The sequence below is a fragment of the Cornus florida genome, unplaced genomic scaffold (genome assembly GCF_030987335.1).
Source record: "Cornus florida cultivar Cherokee Brave unplaced genomic scaffold, ASM3098733v1 CherokeeBrave_3.0.0_Hap2_Chr10, whole genome shotgun sequence".
Lineage (NCBI taxonomy): Eukaryota > Viridiplantae > Streptophyta > Magnoliopsida > Cornales > Cornaceae > Cornus > Cornus florida.
This window is the reverse complement of record NW_026775580.1, coordinates 44,872,067-44,879,574: the sequence shown is the minus strand read 5'-3', so window position 1 is coordinate 44,879,574 and position 7,508 is coordinate 44,872,067.

Below are 7,508 nucleotides of genomic sequence, written 5' to 3'. Positions count from 1 at the left end.
TTTCGAGCACTCGAAAACACCCTTCGTGTGCTCGAACCAAGCTTCCCTCTCTTTTTTAAAACCACACAACCTCTCTCTCTCGACCCAAGCTCCCTCCTCTTCTTTTAACCCCCAGCCCTCCTCTATTTCACCCACACCAACTCACCCAAACCTCACCTCTCTCTCTCTCTAAACCCTCACCACCTCCATCAACCATCACCACATTTCCTCTCTCATCCATACTCTCTCCAAACCCCCTCACCCCCACCTCTCCTCACCTCCCCCCACAACCACCACTTTTCTCTCCCCCATGCAATTCACCCTACTCACCCACCTATCCCTCATCTACAACCACCAACCCATCATCTCCCCTCCCTCTTCCTACCATTCTTCTTACTCTAGGATAGAGTGTAATTCAGGTCAGTCTCTTCTTCCTTTGTTTTTCATGCCTTTGTTCATTCATTATGATTTTACAAGGAGGATGGGCTTGCAATGTTGGTGTTTTGTTGTGTTGATGGTTTGTTGATACTAGCTCTATGCTAGAGCTTCGTTGCTTGTAAAATTTTTTTGGGTTTGCTCCTCCATCCCACTCATTTTCACCTTCTCCTTTTTGTGGTGCACGCCAGGTGCTCGCTGAAAGTCCTCAACCAAGTCCACCTCTCTAAATGTCTCGTGCCGGTCCTTCTCGCCCTCCTAGACCCTCTTCGGGTGCCCGTGCTGTCACTCGTGAATGACCACGTGATCCTTGGGATCGCAAACAACTCAACTACGAACTCTCATTTCCGCTCACGGATGCCTTTGACATTCTACCCACAACTTCGTGGGCTGTAGCCGAATTGACTAACCGGCGTCTGCAGCACATTTGCGCATCCCTTGCCAGGGTTGCCTACCCCCGTGTAGTGCGCCTCTTCTACCAGAATCTCCAATGCCCTGAAGAGCCACCCATTTCTCTCACTACATCCATTGATGGCACCACCTATGCTTTCACTATGACCGACATCATTCAGGTTTCTGGTTGCCCCATTGAGTGCCCCGATGACATTGTCAATCGTGAAAATCTCCCTTTATATGAGGAGCCGGATACATTAACTGTGGAGCAGATTGCTGCTGCCCTTTGCCCTGTTGACGATCCTACCAGGCCCCGGTCTTTTATCCACAAAACCAATCTTCCGGAACGCCTGTGGTTCATTGACACTGTCTTCAAGCACAATGTCTGCCCTTTGGTGCATAGCACCGAGCGTCGGGGCCTCCTTTTGCAAGCCTTATATGCCATGGACCAAGGCCAATGGTTCTCCATCCCAGAGCTCATTTGGACCACATTTATGAAGTTTTGGCATGATGCTCATAATGCACGGGTTCCGCGAGTTGAAAATCAGAAATTGCCTTTGCCGTTTTTCATCACTCGGCTCCTTCAGCACAAGGGTTTCATTGTTCCTCCCCATGAACCAAAAGGCGAAAAGATTAAAATTTTTACCCAGCGCCGGTGGATTAATGTTCTTAGCCATTCTAGTACCCCTCAGCCTGCTGCCCCCCTGTTCATCCACGCTCCACCTCCTCCTCCTTCTGAGGATGCTTCCACCGCCGCAGCCGCTGCAAGGGTAGAGCCTCCGGTCGACTCTCACCAGGACCAGGCTTTCATCCGGGCTAGCTTTGCCGGTATTCATGAGCGACTGGATCGTTTTGAGAATTCTTTGTTCGCGTACACTCGGACTCTGTGTGAGACTTCTTCACGTGCTGAAGAAGATCGTCGTCTTGCTGCTGAAGACCGCCGTGTCGCCACTGAGGAACGTCGTTTGGCCTTCGCTGAACGGCGTAAGACTCAATCTCCCCTCCATTCCATCCTCGCCCGTTTACCCTCTGGACCGTAGATTGTTGCGAGTGTTGGACCTTATCTTTTTGTTTCATATGTACCTATTTCTCTTGTATCTTTTGTTTTCCTTTTGACCTGTAAGAATTTGCTATGTATAGGTTGCTCTAGTAGACATGATCCCTGTACAGCTCTTTTTTGTAATCATGTAAACTCTTTTTGCAATGCAAATTCTTTCTGTTCTGTTAACTTTCGGTACATTCTTTTTCTGTATTTATGCTTGTGCTATTAATGCTGTTTGTGGTTGTTTCTTTTTGTTCTTCATGTTGCTCTCCAGGTTGCGCAGTCCAATTCAAGTTTGGGGGTTTTTGTCTCAAGATGCCGTTTTTTCCCCCTGGGTATTGTCGTTCCTTTTTATACTCATTGTCTTTTTTTTTTTTTTTTTTTGTTTGTCTCTAACTTACATCCATGTCCCACATTGAGGACACTGTGTAGTTTAAGTTTGGGGGTGCATCAAAGCATTCTTGGCATAGTTTCGGTATCATATTTTTGTAAAGCAATGATAGTGTAACTTGGAACTTGTCAGAGACAAAGCATATGTTTAATACCTTGTGTATAGAAGCAATTGAGAAATTTTTGAAAATAAAGAAATTTGAATTTGATGTGATCATGCAAATACAATGTAGTCTGTATAAATGCCTCAATTAGATTCTTGCTGGATTTACACTCTTGTAAGCTTCACAATGCACAGATGCACATTGGAAACTTAACTGTGAGGCATGCAACTTGATTGACCTTGACCTTGGCCTAGTTAATCTGATTTGATGAACCTGATAGATGAATACCTTTGGCATGTATCAAAAAAAAAAAAAAAAAGAATGATGACTAGTTGACGTTCGTAGCCTTTCCAACTCGAGCTATTAAGCCCAAGGAGTGTCTCTACACTTAGCACCCTAAAGCCGTCTGGTTTGGGAGTTGTTGGCCTAACGCTTGCTACAAAGGTTGGTTAGAAAGCTTAAGGGACTTAAACATTGCACGGTCATTCAAAAAAAAAAAAAAAATTGTAATAAACATGGTTCGTTGGAGTTCGTAGCCTTTCCAACTTGAGCTATTAAGCCCTAGGAGTGTCTCTACACTTAACACCCTAAAGCCATCTGGTTTGGGAGCTGTTGGCCTAACGCTTGCTACAAGGGTAGGTTAGAAAGCTTAAGGGACTTGAGCATTGCACAACCATCTTATGTTTCACTTCTGAGTTACAATAAATTGTCAACAAGCAACAAAAGTTGTCTTGTAAATAAAATCATGCCTTAGGGACCTCATTTAAAGGGGAATTCAATGATTTGAAAACTTGTGCTTTGGAATTGGAAAAGAAAGTAAAAGCCGCATGTTGAGAATCCAATTCACTTTCACTGGAGTTTGAGTTATTTCCATTTAAGAGATGACAATTGAATTATTTATATGGACTATGATGTTGATGCATGCATGTTGAAATGTTTTTTTTCCCAATTTTTGTATCAATGCTTCATATATGCAAGGTAGTCTTCCCAATGATCCCGTCTCCAGCTCCTTATCTGTTTCAAGTTGTATTTGAGCTATGTTTATGTTTATCTTTGCCATGGTGAATATTTTTGTAATTGTATTCCCATGTTTTCATTCCATTGAGCTTTGCATTTTGGTTTTGCTAAGGGACTAGCAAAATGTAAGTTTGGGGGTGTGATAAGCGCTGAATACTGTATATTCAAGCGCCCTAAATTACATTAACAAAGTCCAGTTATTAATTATTTTATGTAGATTAACTCCATTTGCATTTTTTTATGCATTTTCAGGTTAAAGTGCAAAAAGGAAGCAAAAATGATGCCTTGTGGAATTTTGAACAAAAAGGATGCCATTTCTGAATTTCTGGCAGCAGTGATCCTGACTTTTGTCGCCATTTTCGACCTAGCAAACTCAAGAACTGGACTTCCATCATAACATGAAAGATTTAGATCTCTGAATCAGCTTTCCAAATCTTCAAGCGGTTCATCATTCGGAGTTCGGAGCAGAGAGTTATGATCTTCGTAACAGAGGTACGCAGAACTGCCTGGCAGCACTGAAGTACTGCCTTTCTCCCCATTTTCGACCAACCAGACTTGAGAATTGGGTCTTTATCAAAACATGAAGTTTTTAAAGCACTGAATCAGCTCTCTAAATCTTCAAACATATCATCATTTGGAGTTCGGGGCACAAAGTTATAGCAGTTTTACCAAAGTAGGTCAGTGCTGAGCAAGAAGAGCATGTTGCACATTGCACTAATTTAGAGTGCTCGAGACCACTTTTCGAGTGCTCGAAAATCAGGCAGATTGCACTCGAAAATGGCTCAATTTCAGCCACTTGCACATTAGTTTCCTCAATGCCATCTTCCTTCTTTATGAAGTGGTTGGAGGTGTTCCTTGGAGGAGAGAGAGGGTTTTGTTGGAGAATAAAAAGCTACCAAAGGCCACACACTTCCTAAGCTTCATTTTTACAAGATAGAGGAGAGAGAAGAGAGCAAGAAAGAGGGGTTCTTAAAGCTCCAAAGAGGGTGCACGAAAATGGAGAGGAGGATGATGCTTCTTCCTTCTTCTAGCTCACCAATGGGCAACTAAACCTCATCTAGGGAGGTGATGAAACTCCTCCCTTGTAAGCATGTGCTAGTGTAGATTTTATTTTGGGGAGAACAATGTATAGTTTTTGGTTATTTTATGATCTAGAGCATCATATTTGTTGTAATGAACTTTAATGTCTATACATGATTATTTTGAGTTATTCCGCTTGTTTTAGATGATTGCTTCTCTTAATCATAATGCTTACACTTTCATAGTGACAATGGAAGTTAGATCATGAAATGGTTTTATTGACATGAAGTTGGAGAACTTAGATAGTCCATTGCTTAGGATCCCCCCTTTGATGGTCTATGCTTAATTCCTAATTTTATGTGCTTTCATCATTCCATTATGGACTTGATAATCTTGGGCTTAGGGAGCATGTGAAGGCTACACCCTAGTTTAGGTGGCTTGAGTATGTAAACCTTTGATGGATTATTCTTGTTGTTGATTTAATGAACTTCTTGAAAATACTATAGCAACCAAGTGTTGCCATGTATCATGACCATCATTTGTGTTGTTTTTCCCCAATTTAATCTTAATCTAGCATGTGTATAGGGTTGGAGTGAATTCATCTCCCTAGTTTTTCTCTACTTGTATTTCATCTCTTTTTAATTCTTGCAAGTTTCTAATTTATGCAATTTCAATATTCTTAGCTTAAGTGACAAACAACAAACCCTTTATAAACCCCTCATCACTCTAAAATGACTTTAGATACTTAGGTTGCCTTAAGACTAGCACAGTCCCAGTGGTTCGACTTACCCGACCAATAGCCCTATTTTACAATGATTCGTGCTATTGCGAAGGTTGATGTATAATTGACCAACCGACCAGCCGTCACATACCTTATATATAGAAAGTGCTAGCTGCTGTCACGGGTGCAACTGCAGATCCACACTCGTACATGTGTCAGCAGTCCATTGGGTGCTGACATAAATATTTTAGATTTTTGAGGCCCTTTACTGTCTCTCCTTTCATTCTCTTCTCTAACCTAACCTCTGCCTTTACACTCTCTCATCTCTTTAACCTAACCCCTCTACAAACCCATTTCATTTCGTTCCTCTCATTCTCCTTCTCATTCTCTTTCATCACTAGCTAATGGATTTGGGGTCAAACCAATATTTTCATTATTGAATCCCCGAGGAAACCCCTTTAGTGGGCAATGAAAGATTCACACTCGCCATCAAATTTGCTCCACCATAAGCCACCACACTAACTGGGTCTGACCCAAAACCTTAACCTACAACACCAAACCCACCATTGAATTCCAAGTGATGTCCATAGCTAGTTTGCAATAACCTATTTATTGGTTCGACATGTTCTACAATTGGTCGGAGTTTCCTCGTTTATGGATCTTGCTTCGCCGTCGCTATACTGTCTCCGTACTACACCATTGATGGGAAATGCCTTTGTTGTTTACTAGTTTGCGACAGTTGTGGTTAATTTCCTTTGCCGTCGTCTTGGTTACCGTCTAGATTGCATTGCTTTGTTGTTACCGACACCTTGTGTGGCTGTTGCCTTGCTCCATTGATGTTCACCGGTACGCCATGCTTCCAAATGTTGCTTGTGTTTTGTTAGGTTTTGTTGAAGTAGGAGAATAGGGGTGTTTGGTTCACAGTTAAATCTATGAAATCGAAAAATTAAAAACCCATTTCAATATAAGAGAGATCATTACATAGGCTTGGATTAATTGTTCAATTCGAACACTCAATTCTTGGATTTTTGCAGAGAAGTCATCAGTTAATAAAGAAGTGTTAAAAACAAAAATTAAAAAATTTGTGAAGGTCAAAACTGGAGTAAAATTGTTATTATGTGGTTGTGGAGGTTGTTAGAAAGGACTCTGATTGATCAATGGTGCAAGGCAATAAAGTATGTGCAACTTCTTTCTTTCTCTTACAATCCTGCGAGAATTGATATCCATGGATCTGCACAGAGAGGTTAGAGAGAGAAAGTGTAATACCCCTAATTTTAAAAGGATAGTCTTGGAATTTATTTAATTATTTTTATTTGCATTTTTAATTGATTATTTGATTACGTGGGCTAATTGTTTATGTATTTAATTGGATTAATTGTTTATTTTTAATTATGTGCTTAAATGGGGTATTTTAATTAATTTGTTTCGTATGATTTTATTTTCTTATATGATGTGTAATTATATGTTTAAATGCTAAGTAGCTATTTGTAATTATTTGTTATGACTTAAATGTTTTATTTGATTTTTATTTTAAAGGTGATGGATTCAGATAGTAGTAATGGACCAACCAATTGGGTCGCATAGACTACTTAGATAGGAGTCTTGATGGGTATGGATATTTACCCATGGATTATTGTGTATATATATATAGGTGCATATATGTATATAAGGATAGTTTATTAGTATTATTATTATTATTTGTATATTATTAATTATAATAGTAATAACATTGGATAGTCAAATTATATATACATATATAGTTATATGTTATATATTATATATATGAATATTATGTTAGTTATAGTTGGTATAATTTACTTTAAGTGTTATTTTCCTTTTTATTTTCTTTTCATTTTGAAGCAGACTTAGATAGGAACTAGGATTAGGGTTATATGTAGCTTATATATATGTATAGTTGGGTTTGTAGAAAAGGGTACGTGTTTATAGTTAGAGGGAAAGAAAGAAAGAGAACAGAGAGAGAAAAGAGAGAACCGAAAGAGAAAGGAAGCAAGGGTTCAGGGCCGAACCCTAGGAGGAAGAAGGAGAGTTGTGCATGGTGCATAACCAGGAGCAGTAGAGAGTTTTGAAGGCAGCCAAAGGTCGCTGGAAAAGCAAGGAAGAAAAAAAGAGAAGGTTTTCAATCCGAAACCTTAAGGCAAATTCTTCTTCTATCACTTTCCCTTAGATCAAGTGTTCTATACATGCCTAGGACAATTCCAGGATAATTAGACAGTAAATTTGACCATGTATGCATGCTTAAAAAGATGAATTACAGTGTATATGGTTATATGTATATCTTTGTTTGCTCTTGATTTTCTATGCATGATTTCTGTTTTTTTTTTTATCCATTCTTTCAATGCTTAAAGGCTTAAAATAATTAATGGGGATTATTTGTGACTTAGTACAA